Source organism: Bombina bombina, chromosome 5 (assembly GCF_027579735.1).
Source record: "Bombina bombina isolate aBomBom1 chromosome 5, aBomBom1.pri, whole genome shotgun sequence".
NCBI lineage: Eukaryota > Metazoa > Chordata > Amphibia > Anura > Bombinatoridae > Bombina > Bombina bombina.
Window position 1 is genome coordinate 37207107 of NC_069503.1, and position 19338 is coordinate 37226444.

A 19338-nucleotide genomic window follows, 5' to 3' on the forward strand; every position below is an offset into this window, starting at 1 on the left:
ATTATTCTTCTTCAACATGCTAATAATTTTATCTGTGATGCCATTTTTGATATTATCAGAGTTGATGTCAGGTTTATGTCTCTAGCTATTTTAGCTAGAAGAGCTTTATGGCTTAAAACTTGGAATGCTGATATGGCTTCTAAATCAACTTTACTTTCCATTTCTTTCCAGGGTAACAAATTATTTGGTTCTCAGTTGGATTCCATTATTTCAACTGTTACTGGTGGGAAAGGAACTTTTTTACCACAGGATAAAAAATCTAAAGGTAAAAACAGGGCTAATAATCGTTTTCGTTCCTTTCGTTTCAACAAAGAACAAAAGCCTGATCCTTCATCCTCAGGAGCAGTTTCAGTTTGGAGACCATCTCCAGTCTGGAATAAATCCAAGCCAGCTAGAAAGGCAAAGCCTGCTTCTAAGTCCACATGAAGGTGCGGCCCTCATTCCAGCTCAGCTGGTAGGGGGCAGGTTACGTTTTTTCAAGGAAATTTGGATCAATTCTGTTCACAATCTTTGGATTCAGAGCATTGTTTCAGAAGGGTACAGAATTGGTTTCAAGTTGAGACCTCCTGCAAAGAGATTTTTTCTTTCCCGTGTCCCAGTAAATCCAGTAAAAGCTCAAGCATTTCTGAAATGTGTTTCAGATCTAGAGTTGACTGGAGTAATTATGCCAGTTCCAGTTCCGGAACAGGGGATGGGGTTTTATTCAAATCTCTTCATTGTACCAAAGAAGGAGAATTCTTTCAGACCAGTTCTGGATCTAAAAATATTGAATCGTTATGTAAGGATACCAACGTTCAAGATGGTAACTGTAAGGACTATCTTACCTTTTGTTCAGCAAGGGAATTATATGTCCACAATAGATTTACAGGATGCATATCTGCATATTCCGATTCATCCAGATCATTATCAGTTCCTGAGATTCTCGTTTCTGGACAAGCATTACCAGTTTGTGGCTCTGCCGTTTGGCCTAGCTACAGCTCCAAGAATTTTTACAAAGGTTCTCGGTGCCCTGCTGTCTGTAATCAGAGAACAGGGTATTGTGGTATTTCCTTATTTGGACGATATCTTGGTACTTGCTCAGTCTTTACATTTAGCAGAATCTCATACGAATCGACTTGTGTTGTTTCTTCAAGATCATGGTTGGAGGATCAATTTACCAAAAAGTTCTTTGATTCCTCAGACAAGGGTAACCTTTCTGGGTTTCCAGATGGATTCAGTGTCCATGACTCTGTCTTTAACAGACAAGAGACGTCTAAAGTTGATTACAGCTTGTCGAAACCTTCAGTCACAATCATTCCCTTCGGTAGCCTTATGCATGGAAATTCTAGGTCTTATGACTGCTGCATCGGACGCGATCCCCTTTGCTCGTTTTCACATGCGACCTCTTCAGCTCTGTATGCTGAAGCAATGGTGCAAGGATTACACGAAGATATCTCAATTAATATCTTTAAAACCGATTGTTCGACACTCTCTAACATGGTGGACAGATCACCATCGTTTAATTCAGGGGGCTTCTTTTGTGCTTCCGACCTGGACTGTAATTTCAACAGATGCAAGTCTCACAGGTTGGGGAGCTGTGTGGGGATCTCTGACGGCACAAGGAGTTTGGGAATCTCAGGAGGTGAGATTACCGATCAATATTTTGGAACTCCGTGCAATTTTCAGAGCTCTTCAGTTTTGGCCTCTTCTGAAGAGAGAATCGTTCATTTGTTTTCAGACAGACAATGTCACAACTGTGGCATACATCAATCATCAAGGAGGGACTCACAGTCCTCTGGCTATGAAAGAAGTATCTCGAATTTTGGTTTGGGCGGAATCCAGCTCCTGTCTAATCTCTGCGGTTCATATCCCAGGTGTAGACAATTGGGAAGCGGATTATCTCAGTCGCCAAACGTTGCATCCGGGCGAATGGTCTCTTCACCCAGAGGTATTTCTTCAGATTGTTCAAATGTGGGAACTTCCAGAAATAGATCTGATGGCGTCCCATCTAAACAAGAAACTTCCCAGGTATCTGTCCAGATCCCGGGATCCTCAGGCGGAGGCAGTGGATGCATTATCACTTCCTTGGAAGTATCATCCTGCCTATATCTTTCCACCTCTAGTTCTTCTTCCAAGAGTAATCTCCAAGATTCTGAAGGAATGCTCGTTTGTTCTGCTGGTAGCTCCGGCATGGCCTCACAGGTTTTGGTATCCGGATCTTGTCCGGATGGCCTCTTGCCAACCGTGGACTCTTCCGTTAAGACCAGACCTTCTGTCACAAGGTCCTTTTTTCCATCAGGATCTGAAATCCTTAAATTTAAAGGTATGGAGATTGAACGCTTGATTCTTGGTCAAAGAGGTTTCTCTGACTCTGTGATTAATACTATGTTACAGGCTCGTAAATCTGTATCTCGAGAGATATATTATAGAGTCTGGAAGACTTATATTTCTTGGTGTCTTTCTCATCATTTTTCCTGGCATTCTTTTAGAATACCGAGAATTTTACAGTTCCTTCAGGATGGTTTAGATAAGGGTTTGTCCGCAAGTTCTTTGAAAGGACAAATCTCTGCTCTTTCTGTTCTTTTTCACAGAAAGATTGCTATTCTTCCTGATATTCATTGTTTTGTACAAGCTTTGGTTCGTATAAAACCTGTCATTAAGTCAATTTCTCCTCCTTGGAGTTTGAATCTGGTTCTGGGAGCTCTTCAAGCTCCTCCGTTTGAACCTATGCATTCATTGGACATTAAATTACTTTCTTGGAAAGTTTTGTTCCTTTTGGCCATCTCTTCTGCCAGAAGAGTTTCTGAATTATCTGCTCTTTCTTGTGAGTCTCCTTTTCTGATTTTTCATCAGGATAAGGCGGTGTTGCGAACTTCTTTTGAATTTTTACCTAAAGTTGTGAATTCCAACAACATTAGTAGAGAAATTGTGGTTCCTTCATTATGTCCTAATCCTAAGAATTCTAAGGAGAAATCGTTGCATTCTTTGGATGTTGTTAGCGCTTTGAAATATTATGTTGAAGCTACGAAATCTTTTCGTAAGACTTCTAGTCTATTTGTTATCTTTTCCGGTTCTAGAAAAGGCCAGAAAGCTTCTGCCATTTCTTTGGCATCTTGGTTGAAATCTTTAATTCATCTTGCCTATGTTGAGTCGGGTAAAACTCCGCCTCAGAGAATTACAGCTCATTCTACTAGGTCAGTTTCTACTTCGTGGGCGTTTAGGAATGAAGCTTCGGTTGACCAGATCTGCAAAGCAGCAACTTGGTCCTCTTTGCATACTTTTACTAAATTCTACCATTTTGATGTATTTTCTTCTTCTGAAGCAGTTTTTGGTAGAAAAGTACTTCAGGCAGCGGTTTCAGTTTGAATCTTCTGCTTATGTTTTTCGTTAAACTTTATTTTGGGTGTGGATTTTTTTCAGCAGGAATTGGCTGTCTTTATTTTATCCCTCCCTCTCTAGTGACTCTTGTGTGGAAAGATCCACATCTTGGGTAGTCATTATCCCATACGTCACTAGCTCATGGACTCTTGCTAATTACATGAAAGAAAACATAATTTATGTAAGAACTTACCTGATAAATTCATTTCTTTCATATTAGCAAGAGTCCATGAGGCCCGCCCTTTTTTGTGGTGGTTATGATTTTGTATAAAGCACAATTATTCCAATTCCTTATTTTATATGCTTTCGCACTTTTTTATCACCCCACTTCTTGGCTATTCGTTAAACTGAATTGTGGGTGTGGTGAGGGGTGTATTTATAGGCATTTTGAGGTTTGGGAAACTTTGCCCCTCCTGGTAGGAATGTATATCCCATACGTCACTAGCTCATGGACTCTTGCTAATATGAAAGAAATGAATTTATCAGGTAAGTTCTTACATAAATTATGTTATATATATATATATATATATATATATATATATATATATATATATATATATATATATATATTGTATATGTGTGTGTGTGTATATATATATATATAATGTATATAGTGTGTGTGTGTGTATATGTGTGTGTGTATGTATGTATGTATGTATATATATATATAAATATATATATATATATATATATCAGTGATGTGCATTCATAGGAGGCAGGTGAGACAGCGCCTCCCCTGGCCAACGTGTGTAATTACACTCTTTATTAATAATTAAAATAAAAAAATATTTGTTTAAATTTTTTTTTTCAAAATATTTTTTTTCTTTATCAAAGGTGACCCCCCCACCCCCGCCACCAAATTATTGTGTTGTTTAAAAAAGTGGACTGTACATGTACACACACAACATTCATATTGCGCAAGGAAGTAGAGGCCAGCTACCCTTCCATTGTGCAATATGAATGTATTTTGTATGGGCCACTAGAGACTGCCACCCAGTGGCGAATAAGAGCTAATGCTCATCTCTTTGTGGCCCATACTGCTCCCATCAGAGGCTTGTCTCTAGAAGCCTCGGGAGCACTGCCCACCCCTCAGCCAATCAGAGTGGAGCATTGTCCTCTGGTCTGGGCTGACTAGTACTACTGCCGGGCAGGAAATATGCAAGGGAGGTGCGGAGCTGTCACGGGTGCAGTGAGTGAGGAGTGAGACTCAAGTTTTGGGGCAGACTCCATGACAGTGTGACTCGGGCAATGTATCTGGTGGTGGATAGGAGCCAGGAGCAGCAGAGCCACATGTGTCACTGTCAGGACACTCAGTGAGTGAGGAGGAGTGTCCTCCAGTTGTCTGTACAACTGTCCGTGATTCCATGTAGTGAGGAGCCTGGGGAAGTGAAGGCAGGGCCAGGAGGACAGTCGTAGTGACAGTCAGTGATGATTGACTCAATATTAGTGTTAATCAGTGTATACTGTGTTATGTACTTTGTTGTGGTACTGCCATACTCTGGGACTGGTTACCGTTACTTAGGTAGGTACTGCTGGACTGCTGGTGGAATATGCAGGGCAAGGGCAGGGCAGGGGGGCTTTCAGTATAGCGTTTCATGGCTGTAGTAATTTTTTAAACAAACAAAATAATTGAGGAACCAATATTAATCCACTCATAAATAACTTATGAGTGGATTAATATTGGTTCCTCAATTATTTTGTTTGTTATGTAATAATTAATATAATGTATATGGTTTTCAGGCAACTGCTGGTCTGGTAGTTGTAGGGTTAACTCTGCTCAGTGCTTTCCTAGTATGTTGGGAGGGGAGAGGACTCAGCCATGCCTGATGTGGGCGTCTCAGTTTTAGCAGGATAGCAGCAGCTTCTGCAGCCAGCAGTTTTGTGTGTGGCAGTCTGTCTTGTATTACACTCTGGACTGGGATTAATGACATGTCATGTGACCCCAAAGCCTCCGGACAGCAGGAGATCAGAAGGAGAGATTTATAGCATGAACAACAAAGTTGAAAGTGTGAGAAAGAAGTTATTGTAGTGTGGCCGGCTGCAGTGTATAATCAGACAGATTCCCTTCCAGCATATAGGTGAAGTCTTCTCTTCGTGAGGGAGGGGGTCACAGAGACACAGACTGAGCTGACGTATATTTTATAATAATATATAGTTTAGTAATATATTCACTGAATGAATGACTTAGGAATGTGCTGCACATAGTGCCTATGTGTGTGATAGCATGGATCATAACTTTTTCTGTGAAGCAGTTTTTAATGCACTTATGTTTTTGTGTGCTGTTTTTTTGTAATACAAAACTGTGAAATATATTATATACTATACTACATATATTATATGGAGCATTTTATATATACTTCTATGAAGCATTTCTTAATTTGATCCCTGGAATGATGCACATATCATTATTTTTATTATTACAAGTTTTTTTTATTTTTATAAATGTGCCTTTTTTAAATGCAAAACTCTACAATAAGTTTTTAATTTGCAAAGCATTGCAGCTTCATTTTCACATAATGTCATTTATTTATTCGCTGACATTATTTATGTGATTGTGTCAACCGCAGTCTTAGCTTTGCAAAGATTTTTATATTTATATAACTTGAGGTACTAAAAACATATTCTAGAGTAAAAAAAACTTGTAGTAATAATAATAATATGTGCTGCTTTTACTGTTTAGATGAAGAAGGAATAAGGGGAACAGACTAAAGGGAAGCACACCAGTCATAGACAAATAAAGCTGGGCATTATCTGCTAAAACTATAACAGCACTTCCTGTTGGTCGCTAATCCCTGAAAATGAAGATACTCTGCAGTATATATCACATTATATAGCAAGACTATAGCTGAAAAATCACTGTCTACAGCTTGACACCTGTATTGGTGTGAACGCCCAGCCCCTATTTGTAAAACATTAAAAAGGTGCCAGGAATATTTAGTTTATTGGGACCCAGCTTGAACTTTAATTGTATTAGTATTTTTATACTCCTAGGCAAACATGCTAGTCTAATAATCTTCAGATGGTCTGATAACATATTCTTGAGTATAGAGGAGAAATCATGACTGAGGTTCTATATATAGTTATGCAGATTAATGCTTTGGTTTTCAAAACAAACTGGTTAATCGCAGGTTCTAAGGTTAATTAGACTTATATAAAGGAAGTCGTTATTTAAGGGACAGCACCCCTCTTTTTAAAACTTGTGCTTTGTCCCACACCCCCATAGATGCCAAATAGCACAAACATGTGACCTTGATTTTCAATATGCTAAACCAGCTATTTATAAAAAACACAATTTGCTTTTGGGCTTCTTTAGGGGTCATAGGACAAAGTATTTAAAGTCCCTTTTAGTTTTCTGACCATATGATGTATTCCACGGCTGCCAGATGCTGCCTGAAAGTTTGATGTTAAAGTGTTCAATATGTTCCATAAATAAACTCCTGTTAAAGGGATAGTATGCACCATTTTTTATTTAACTGCTTGTAATAGACACCACTGTTGGTGATATTCACCCTGGACTGAATAACTCTTCAGACCACGACAGGTTAAAGAGGGTTCGTTTATTGAAAAACACACTGCAGTGAGGAGAGAACGAATACAAAGTTTTCTCTGGAGGGGGTAAGTCCCCTTCCCAAGCATTTATACACAGGAGGCAAGGCATTCCTGGACTCCATATCTATGCTAATACAGTTTTTGATTGGCTAGCTAAAATGCATGGGTTATAACATAAGTAAAAAATACAGTTTAGACACAATTCCATTCACTAAGTTCTATTCCTCAAAGTAGCTGGTTTAACTGTCTGACTGTATATCAAAAAAGGGCAAAGTCAGGGATGAACTAATGTCTGCTCTTATGTTAACAAAGAGAGCTGTGTAAAAAGCATATCATTCTACAAGCTTACTAATTTATGGTATACATCCATCCATATACTCACATATGTTTGGCCTACCAGGACAACAAGGGACTTGAGTGCTTAGATACAAGGATAGGAAAGGATTAGATTTAGGAGAAAAATAAACAGACATACACTAGCTACCATCAAACATTGCCCCTTTAAGCAAGACAGGCCTCTCCTGACTAACAATGCCTGCATAGAAATTAACCCATTCAGACCTCACAAAACACTGCAGAGAAAACAGTTACAAATATTGCTTATTATTTTCAACACCACTATAAAGAATAATATGCACAGATACTGATCTAAAAATCCAGAATAAAACTGTTTACAAATGTAGGCCTAGTTTCAATTGAGATGGTGAAGTTTGTAAACTGGTGGTAACATAAAAATTCAACATAGACTTTATTCGAGATAAAAAATGTTATCACCAGTTTCCAAACTTACCACCTCAATGGAAACTAGGTCATACTTAGAAGCTCACAGAATAGCACTGTTGAAAAGGTTAACTGGAACACCCACTGCAAATTTGTTCTATAGCAAAAAAGCAGACCCCCCACTTCCTCTGCATATGAAAAGACTCTTTACACAAACAGGAGCAAGCTGGAGTAGATATACATCAGTATTCTCCTAAAACTTTGGGACTTGGTTAGGAATTAGCAAAACTATGCATTTAAAAAAAAACCTGTATGGGCTGTATAAATGGATAATCTACAAAAAATGTATGCAAGGAAAAATCTAGTGTATAATGTCCCTTTAATGCTTACAAAGTGCAGCCATGTGTATTGTAATAATGTGTAAATATGAACAAATTAAATATTTGAAAAAAATAAAAATAGAGGGGCTCAAGTGGCGTCAGAGGGAAGGAAGTGGATCAAGTCAGTACTTATTTATTTTTGTTCCTAGCTTCAGCACAAACTTTGACCTGCATGATATCAGACGCGGTAGCAGAGGCAGCTGAGGGCAGCTAGTGGCAGCGGAAGTTGAAATGTTGAAGACTCGAAGAGGCAAGTGCATACAGTTTCAGGTTTCACATTAAAAAATGAAAAACATATTCAGAAACACTTTAACAAAACAATCTGCTGGTATTGGAGCTGTATTTGAGATATGCATTAATTTACTACATGCTTTTATCTGCTGGTTTTGGGGATGTATTTGAGATATGCATTAATTTACTAAATACTTATATCTACTGGTTTTGGAGCTGTATTTGAGATATAAGCATTAATTTACTACATGGTTTATCTGCTGGTATTGGAGCTGTATTTGAGATATATGCATTAAATTAGTACATGCTTTTATCTGCTGGTTTTGGGGATGTATTTGAGATATGCATTAATTTACTAAATACTTATATCTGCTGGTTTTGGAGCTGTATTTGAGATATAAGCATTAATTTACTACATGGTTTATCTGCTGGTATTGGAGATGTATTTGAGATATGCATTAATTTACTACATGCTTTTATCTGCTGGTTTTGGGGATGTATTTGAGATATGCATTAATTTACTAAATACTTATATCTGCTGGTTTTGGAGCTGTATTTGAGATATGCATTAATTTACTACATGGCTTATCTGCTGGTATTGGAGCTGTATTGGAGATATAAGCATTAACCCTTTAAGGACACAGCTTTCAGTTTGCTCAATTGTTTTATGACGGAAAAATTCCGTCATATGTCCTTAAGAGGTTAAATTAGTACATGCTTTTATCTGCTGGTATTGGGGTATGCACCTTTTAAACTCTATATGGCAATCCCTTGTTAGGCTGAAAGTTATGTAAGGGCAGTTTGTGTGTGCTCCATTGAGCAGGGCTGCATGCAATGTCTTTTCCAACTTCTCACACTCATAATAGGAACATAGGAGTGGATTTGTGGAACCTCTTAGTATGGTAAATATTTTTTCATTTTACAACATAGTAATGAGTAGAGAAGAGATTGTGTATCATTCTAATTGCTAGCTAACTGGCTCTGTGCCACAGAATTGTGTTTCTCAACCACATCCTCAAATACCCACAACAGGCCAGGTTTTCATTATAGCTAAACTGGTGCACAGGTGAAGTAATCAGCTGATCATTAACACCATGGTTACTAACCATGGGCTCTCACTCATCTGCTGATTTCATCTGTTAACTGGTTCAACTATAATGAAAACCTGCACTGTTGGGGGTACTTGAGGACGCGGTTGAGAAACAATGCTTTACTTTAATTTAAACTACCTCTATTGGGTTCATATGTGTGTTTCTCCGGCGTATCATAGCCAGTGCCTCACCAGCCTCTGACTTCCCCGCACGTCACTGCTACCATCATCCAAACACCATTAAAAGCTTACCTATAGGTGAATACCTCAGGATTCATAGAACTTGTTCAACAGTGGAATCTTTCAACAATGCAGCGAAAGATCTAAGAACAAGATTACTTCAGAGAGGCTATTCAAAGAAGCCTTAGCTAAAGCATATAACAAGGCTTTAAGGGAAAAATAGATCTGAACTTTTGATGCCTAGAAGTATCGAGACTACCAACCTCCTCAGGTTCATATCTACATACACAAGTCAGAGTCACTCGATTTCTAATATTATACAGAAACACTGGCATGTTTTAAAAGCTGACGAACAACTACAGACAGTCATTCCAGACAAACCATTATTTACATACAGAAGGGCCAATAATCTTAGTGACTGTTTTACAACAAGTCACTTTAACAGAAATGCTAAAAAAAAAACGTTATACAAAGGGTCAATTGCGTGTGGCTGCTGTAAGGTATTTCCACATATGATCAAAAAGAAACCATAATTGACAGGTTTCAAAAAAAGTGGACCATCGATAATCATATAAATTGTAAAAGTACTAACGTTGTATATTGCGTATAATGTGACTGTAATTTAATCTATGTGGGAATGACTACTAGATGCCTTGGTAAATGAATGACGGAGCACTTAAGTAACATCAGACTGGCCAAAAAAAGATACTGAGAAAGGCAAGACAATAACAAGTGTGGCCAGATATTTTTTACTAAATCATAATGGCAACACTCAAGCTTTTAATTGCTGGGGCCTAGAGACTATAAAACCTGGGATCAGGGGAGGTGATACTGAACAGGCACTATTAAAAAAGTAAGCCAGATGGATCTTTAGACTCAACTCTGTAATGCCTTATGGCATGAATGAAAACAACAATTTTTGGGTTTATCTTTAGATGTGCTAACCACTGATATGATTATGCATTTTAACTGATTGGCTATTAATGTGACAATTTTTATTAACAGAGATAAGTATAGACAGATAAGTGACATACTATCGATTAATTAATCTTCACTACCTATACATATGAGGCTATACAGGCAAGGTCCTACAATGACTAAACCATGTATTAGGTCCTTGGCCTATTCCAGCTAATGCTTGTTTTATATACTATATCGGTATACAGATTATGTAGCACTTGAATGAACCCTTATATGATGTGCACCCCGAATGGGCTTACATACTATAATGTAAATAAGTGTTAATGGTGTTTTAAATAATTTAGAGAGATGTTTTAAATCTCTTTATAACTTCTTATCCACAACCGTTATTATTTCAAACGAGTATGCACCTCATTTTTAGCTGTATATATTATTGTATTACAAATTATATCATAAATATTTAGCAATAGTATATGTGTGAATTGCACTCCTTGTGATATACCCGCAGCTGAAAATGGTCTAATTCAAGATGTGCATGTCATATAGAAATTGTTGCTCTTACTAAATATGCCTCCCCCCCTTTTTTTACCTATAATTACTCTCCCTATAGGTGTAATACGTAAGCAACCTCTATGGATATTCACATTTTAATACGCTTAATGGTATTCATCTACTTACAACTTTCTTTTGAACATAGCAAAATATTAGTGCAATCACGTTGGGATATGGATACATCACATACGACACACATCTAAATATGGGCATATATTGGAGTCCACAAGCAGTGAACCACCTTCAGTATAGGGGTAGTGTGATTCAATCATATATGATCCAACATTTATCATAATAGTGATGTAAGGCAGAGTAACATTAGTGATTGCTATGTTTAATATTAAAGAATTTTGGTTGTAACAAACACGGATGTATGTGAGGGGCCTGTTTCGTATCAAGGATTTGATAGGGCATCTGCTTCTCAATCTACCCAATCAGGACGCTAATGATACAGGTATTACTCATTAGAGGAGAGAAATCTTTCATGATTGGCCAATACAGGGGCAAGTCCCAATACGTTCTTGGGATTGGTTCAACACATTTCCCCATAGGTTTAAAAGGAGGCTACGACAGATGCTCTGCCTGTCATTTCAAACTAAAATCCCATTGAGAAAGGCCGTGCTACGGCCGAAACGCGTTTGTGGCTAATTTTTTCTTTTAATAATTCACATTCACCTTAGTTATTGCAAATTTGTGCTACCTTGTGTTACCCCTGGCACCTGACGCCGATGATTCCTGCTATCGGCCAGGAATACAGGGGGGTGGCACTTAACATAGTCCTGCAGTCTCTCTGGTGTTTAGTTGTTATTATTTTGTTGTGGGCTAATGAATTAGGTGATGTTTATATCGTCTTTATTTGTATAAATAAAGTTTACTTTTAATACTCTCACATATCCTAGCTGTGCTATTACAGTTGTGTAATTACAGCAATATACAATCAATAGGAGTAAGAGTGCTTATTAATACCCTCATAGTCCCTCCCTATCCCCTATCCCTCTCTTTCAAATATGCAAAACCTGACATAAATCTTTATTAACAGCCTCACACTGTTGTGTTTTATATAATGATGAGAAAATAGTATTCTGTATTTTGTTATGATAAAGATAAAATATTTCACTTCATATAACAAACTGAGTTTAAATTAAAAAAACTCAGCTGTACTTATTTAGTTTTCTATATTTTTTCATGCTGTGTTAATGAATTTAACATTACTTTCTTTAATTTAAAAAGCCCAATTTAATACATAATGATTTATAGCATTTTGTATAATAAATGTTTATAGCAGAAACAAACCATATTTTCAAGCTTGAGGGGGTCTGTCCAATAATACATTTGTGGGTTTGTTCCTGTTATCCAATGAGCAATAGATTCTTAAGTATCAGCCAATTAGAATCCTGTATTTCCCTATAGGTTTATAATTAACTGTAGAGCCCAGATAAACCATTTTCATTTAATATTAGTGTGAAGCTGCTATTTGCTCCAGTAATAAATATCACTCAGCTTATGGCCCTGTTGTATCAGTCTCATCACATTTACTGATCTAATGATAAATATCTTGTGATCTGCATATTATTTTATTTCTAATGAGGTTATTTTATAATACATTTCTTATTTCTATTAGCTGCACCTGTTTATCATCAGAACGTTTATCCCACTGATCTGTGACTGATTCTTGTTGTTAGTAAAGACCTTAGTAAGTTTATTCTGCACCTTCAGCTGCTGCTGTTTATGTCACATGATCACAGACTTAAAGGGACAGTGTCCTGTAAATTTGTTTTTCCCTTAAAATAACAAGAAACCCCAAATGTTTTCTCCAACATTGGTGTGTCCGGTCCACGGCGTCATCCTTACTTGTGGGATATCTCTTCCCCAACAGGAAATGGCAAAGAGTCCCAGCAAAGCTGGCCATATAGTCCCTACTAGGCTCCGCCAACCCCAGTCATTCTCTTTGCCGTTGCACAGGCAACATCTCCACGGAGATGGTTAAGAGTTTTTTGGTGTTTAAATGTAGTTTTTTATTCTTCTATCAAGTGTTTGTTATTTTAAAATAGTGCTGGTATGTACTATTTACTCTGAAACAGAAAAGGATGAAGAGTTCTGTTTGTGAGAGGAAGATGATTTTAGCAGACAGTAACTAAAATCGATTGCTGTTTCCACATAGGACTGTTGAGATGAAGTAACTTCAGTTGGGGGAAACAGTTAGCAGACTTTTCTGCTTAAGTTATGACTAGCCATATTTCTAACAAGACTGTGTAATGCTGGAAGGCTGTCATTTCCCCTCATGGGGACCGGTAAGCCATTTTCTTAGTCAAGCAAACAGAATAAAGGGCTTAATATGGGCTATAAAACTGGTAGACACTTTTATGGGCTAAATCGATTGCTTTATTTGGGCATTTTATACATGTTTATGCTGATAATTCTCATTTATAAACTTGGGGAACTTTTTTAACGGCAGGCACTATGTTAGACACCTTTTCCAGTCAGGGAGGGCCTTCCCAGTTGTAGGCTGAGCCTCATTTTCGCGCCATTACTGCGCAGTTGTTTTCTGAGAGCAAGACATGCAGATGCATGTGTGAGGATCTGAAAGTAGCTGGAAAAGTTTCTAGAAGGCGTCATTTGGTATCGTATTCCCCTCTGGGCTAGGTTAGGTCACAGCCAAGGCTATAGCTGGGACTGTATAGGGGTTAAATTTGTAAACGGCTCCGTTTTAAGGGTTAAAGCTCTGAAAATTGGTGTGCAATACTCTTAATGCTTTAAGACACTGTGGTGAAATTTTGGTAATTTTTGAACAATTCCTTCATACTTTTTCACATATTCAGTAATAAAGTATTTTCTGTTTAAAATTTAAGGAGACAGTAACGGTTTTGTTTTAAAACGTTTTTTGTGCTTTATTGACAAGTTTAAGCCTGTTTAACATGTCTGTGCCTTCGGATAAGCTATGTTCTATATGTATGAAAGCCAATGTGTCTCCCCATTTAAATTTGTGTGATAATTGTGCCATAGCGTCCAAACAAAGTAAGGACAGTACTGCCACAGATAATGAAATTGCCCAAGATGATTCCTCAGATGAGGGGAGTAAACATGATACTACATCATCTCCTACTGTGTCTACACCAGTTTTGCCCACGCAGGAGGCCCCTAGTACATCTAGCGCGCCAATGCTGATTACCATGCAACAATTGACGGCTGTAATGGATAACTCCATAGCAAATATTTTATCCAAAATGCCTACATATCAGAGAAAGCGCGATTGCTCTGTTTTAAACACTGAAGAGCAGGAGGGCGCTGATGATAATTGTTCTGTCATACCCTCACACCAATCTGAAATGGCCATGAGGGAGGTTTTGTCAGATGGGGAAATTTCAGATTCAGGAAAAATTTCTCAACAAGCTGAACCTGATGTTGTGACATTTAAATTTAAATTAGAACATCTCCGCGCACTGCTTAAGGAGGTGTTATCTACTCTGGATGATTGTGACAACTTGGTCATTCCAGAGAAATTATGCAAGATGGACAAGTTCCTAGAGGTTCCGGTGCACCCCAACGCTTTTCCTATACCCAAGCGGGTGGCGGACATAGTGAATAAGGAGTGGGAAAAGCCCGGCATACCTTTTGTTCCCCCCCCCCCCCTATATTTAAGAAATTATTTCCTATGGTCGACCCCAGAAAGGACTTATGGCAGACAGTCCCTAAGGTCGAGGGGGCAGTTTCTACTCTAAACAAGCGCACTACTATTCCTATCGAGGATAGTTGTGCTTTCAAAGATCCTATGGATAAAAAATTGGAGGGTTTGCTTAAAAAGATTTTTGTACAGCAAGGTTACCTTCTACAACCCATTTCGTGCATTGTTCCTGTCACTACAGCAGCGTGGTTCTGGTTCGAGGAACTAGAAAAGTCGCTCAGTAGGGAGACTCCATATGAGGAGGTTATGGACAGAGTTCACGCACTTAAGTTGGCTAACTCTTTTATTTTAGATGCCGCTTTGCAATTAGCTAGATTAGCGGCGAAAAAGTCAGGGTTTGCAATCGTGGCGCGCAGAGCGCTTTGGCTAAAGTCTTGGTCAGCGGATGTGTCATCCAAGACAAAATTGCTTAACATCCCTTTCAAAGGTAAAACTCTATTTGGACCAGAATTGAAAGAGATTATCTCAGACATCACTGGGGGAAAGGGCCACGCCCTTCCACAAGATAGGCCTTTCAAGGCCAAGAATAAGTCTAATTTTCGTTCCTTTCGCAATTTCAGGAACGGACCGGCCTCTAATTCTGCATCCTCTAAGCAAGAGGGTAATGCCTCACAACCCAAACCAGCCTGGAAACCGATGCAAGGCTGGAACAAGGGTAAGCAGGCCAAGAAGCCTGCTGCTGCTAACAAAACAGCATGAAGGAGTAGCCCCCGATCCAGGACCGGATCTAGTAGGGGGCAGACTCTCTCTCTTTGCTCAGGCTTGGGCAAGAGATGTTCAGGATCCCTGGGCACTAGAAATAGTTTCTCAGGGTTATCTTCTGGAATTCAGGGAACTACCCCCAAGGGGAAGGTTCCACATGTCTCACTTATCCTTAAACCAAATAAAGAGACACGCGTTCTTACATTGTGTAGAAGACCTGTTAAAGATGGGAGTGATACACCCAGTTCCACTAAAGGAACAAGGAATGGGATTTTATTCAAATCTGTTCGTAGTTCCCAAAAAAGAGGGAACTTTCAGACCAATTTTGGACTTGAAGATCCTAAACAAATTTCTCAGGGTACCATCGTTCAAGATGGAAACCATTCGAACGATTCTACCCACTATCCAGGAAGGTCAATTTATGACTACCGTGGATCTAAAGGATGCGTACCTACATATTCCTATCCACAAAGAACATCATCAGTTCCTAAGGTTCGCCTTTCTGGACAAACATTACCAGTTTGTGGCCCTCCCATTCGGGTTAGCCACTGCTCCAAGGATTTTCACAAAGGTACTAGGGTCCCTTCTAGCGGTTCTAAGACCGAGGGGCATTGCAGTAGTACCTTACTTGGACGACATTCTAATACAAGCGTCGTCCCTGTCAAAAGCAAAGGCTCATACAGACATCGTTCTGGCCTTTCTCAGATCACACGGATGGAAGGTGAACATAGAAAAAAGTTCTCTGTCTCCGTCAACAAGAGTTCCCTTCTTGGGAACAATAATAGATTCCTTAGAAATGAGGATTTTTCTGACAGAGGTCAGAAAGTCAAAACTTCTAAGCGCTTGTCAAGTTCTTCATTCTGTTCCACGTCCTTCCATAGCACAGTGCATGGAAGTAGTAGGGTTGATGGTTGCAGCAATGGACATAGTTCCTTTTGCACGAATTCATCTAAGACCATTACAACTGTGCATGCTCAAACAGTGGAATGGGGACTATACAGACTTGTCTCCAATGATTCAAGTAGATCAGAAGACCAGAGATTCACTCCGTTGGTGGCTGACCCTGGACCATCTATCCCAGGGAATGAGCTTCCGCAGACCAGAGTGGGTCATTGTCACGACCGACGCCAGTCTAGTGGGCTGGGGTGCGGTCTGGGAATCCCTGAAAGCTCAGGGACTATGGTCTCGGGAAGAGTCTCTTCTCCCGATAAACATTCTGGAACTAAAAGCGATCTTCAATGCTCTCAGGGCTTGGCCTCAGCTAGCAAAGGCCAGATTCATAAGATTCCAATCAGACAACATGACGACTGTTGCGTATATCAATCATCAGGGGGGAACAAGGAGTTCCCTGGCGATGAAAGAAGTGACCAAAATAATTCAATGGGCGGAGGATCACTCCTGCCACCTATCTGCGATCCACATCCCAGGTGTGGAAAACTGGGAAGCGGATTATCTGAGTCATCAGACATTCCATCCGGGGGAGTGGGAACTCCACCCGGAGATCTTTGCCCAACTAACTCAATTATGGGGCATTCCAGACATGGATCTGATGGCGTCTCGTCAGAACTTCAAGGTTCCTTGCTACGGGTCCAGATCCAGGGATCCCAAGGCGACTCTAGTAGATGCACTAGTAGCACCTTGGACCTTCAACCTAGCTTATGTATTTCCACCGTTTCCTCTCATTCCCAGGCTGGTAGCCAGGATCAAACAGGAGAGGGCCTCGGTGATCTTGATAGCTCCTGCGTGGCCACGCAGGACTTGGTATGCAGACCTGGTGAATATGTCATCGGTTCCCCCATGGAAGCTACCTTTGAGACAGGACCTTCTTGTTCAGGGTCCATTCGAACATCCAAATCTGGTCTCCCTCCAGCTGACGGCTTGAAGATTGAACTCTTGACTCTATCATAGCGTGGGTTTTCAGATTCTGTGATAGATACTCTGGTTCAGGCCAGAAAACCGGTAACTAGAAAGATTTACCATAAAATATGGAAAAAATATATCTGTTGGTGTGAATCCAAAGGATTCCCATGGAATAAGATAAAAATTCCTAAGATTCTCTCCTTTCTACAAGAAGGTTTGGAGAAAGGATTATCTGCAAGTTCTCTAAAGGGACAGATCTCTGCTTTATCTGTCTTACTACACAAAAGACTGGCAGCTGTGCCAGATGTTCAAGCATTTGTTCAAGCCTGTTTACAGACCTTTGACTCCTCCCTGGAGTCTAAATCTAGTTCTTTCAGTTCTTCAAGGGGTTCCGTTTGAACCTTTACATTCCATAGATATTAAGTTACTATCTTGGAAAGTTTTGTTTTTGGTTGCTATTTCTTCTGCTAGAAGAGTTTCAGAGTTATCTGCTCTGCAGTGTTCTCCGCCCTATCTGGTGTTCCATGCAGATAAGGTGGTTTTGCGTACTAAGCCTGGTTTTCTTCCAAAGGTTGTTTCTAACAAGAATATTAACCAGGAGATAGTTGTACCTTCTTTATGTCCGAATCCAGTTTCAAAGAAGGAACGTCTGTTACACAATTTGGACGTAGTCCATGCTCTAAAATTCTATTTAGAGGCTACAAAAGATTTCAGACAAACATCTTCTTTGTTTGTTGTCTATTCTGGTAAAAGGAGAGGTCAAAAAGCGACTTCTACCTCTCTTTCCTTTTGGCTTAAAAGCATCATCCGATTGGCTTATGAGACTGCCGGACGGCAGCCTCCTGAAAGAATCACAGCTCACTCCACTAGGGCTGTGGCTTCCACATGGGCCTTCAAGAACGAGGCTTCTGTTGACCAGATATGTAAGGCAGCGACTTGGTCTTCACTGCACACTTTTGCCAAATTTTACAAATTTGATACTTTTGCTTCTTCGGAGGCTATTTTTGGGAGAAAGGTTTTGCAAGCCGTGGTGCCTTCCGTTTAGGTAACCTGATTTGCTCCCTCCCTTCATCCGTGTCCTAAAGCTTTGGTATTGGTTCCCACAAGTAAGGATGACGCCGTGGACCGGACACACCAATGTTGGAGAAAACAGAATTTATGCTTACCTGATAAATTACTTTCTCCAACGGTGTGTCCGGTCCACGGCCCGCCCTGGTTTTTTAATCAGGTCTGATGAATTATTTTCTCTAACTACAGTCACCACGGTACCATATGGTTTCTCCTATATATTTCCTCCTGTCCGTCGGTCGAATGACTGGGGTGGGCGGAGCCTAGGAGGGACTATATGGCCAGCTTTGCTGGGACTCTTTGCCATTTCCTGTTGGGGAAGAGATATCCCACAAGTAAGGATGACGCCGTGGACCGGACACACCGTTGGAGAAAGTAATTTATCAGGTAAGCATAAAATCTGTTTTTCATCATTTAAATAGAACATATAATTTTCAACAACTTTTCAACAGACTTCAATTATGATATTTGCTTCATTCTCTCGATATATAATTTATTGAAGCAGTGCACTACTGGGCGCTAGCTGAGCACATAAGGTGAGCCAATGACAAGAGGCTTGTATGTGTGACCACTAATCAGCAGCTAGCGCACCATGTTGCATTATATGCTTTGTCACAAAGGTACCCAAGGGAATAAAGCAGATTTGATAATAGAAGGAAATTTGAAAGTTGTTTAAATTTGAATCATAAAAGTTTAATTTTGACTTTGCTGTCCCTTTAATGTGTTTCTAATGACTTGTTTTACCAGTGTATAAAATACTATAACGTGTATGGGAAATTTCACCTTTAGCTTTATTTTTTATATAAAATAACTGTTTGCTGGGGGGCGTAGCATGCAGGTGTCCATGAGGGCTGTACCTTTCTGAATCTCCGAGTGCGGTCTGCTTGAAACCCGCCACTGGCCAGCATCACAGCCTCAAAAAATTGCACCAGTTACTGGGGAACATACAGGGATAGCTCAGCCTTAAACCTAGCGGCCCTCCAAGACCTACCCGATCGCCGCTGTGGTCTACTCATACACGCCGCTGTTAGCTTCAATACCAGGCC

At 39.6% G+C, this 19338-nt stretch overlaps 1 protein-coding gene across 1 annotated transcript in view; it reads left to right on the forward strand.

Moving 5' to 3' along the window:
- Positions 1-5272: 5272 nt before the first annotated feature.
- Positions 5273-19338, forward strand: part of LOC128661264 (zinc finger protein 585A-like) — a 185106-nt gene continuing 171040 nt past the window's right edge. Inside the window, exon 1 of the mRNA XM_053715538.1 lies at positions 5273-5365. The gene's annotated coding sequence lies outside the window, so the exon portion shown is untranslated. The remainder of the gene's footprint in view (positions 5366-19338) is intronic.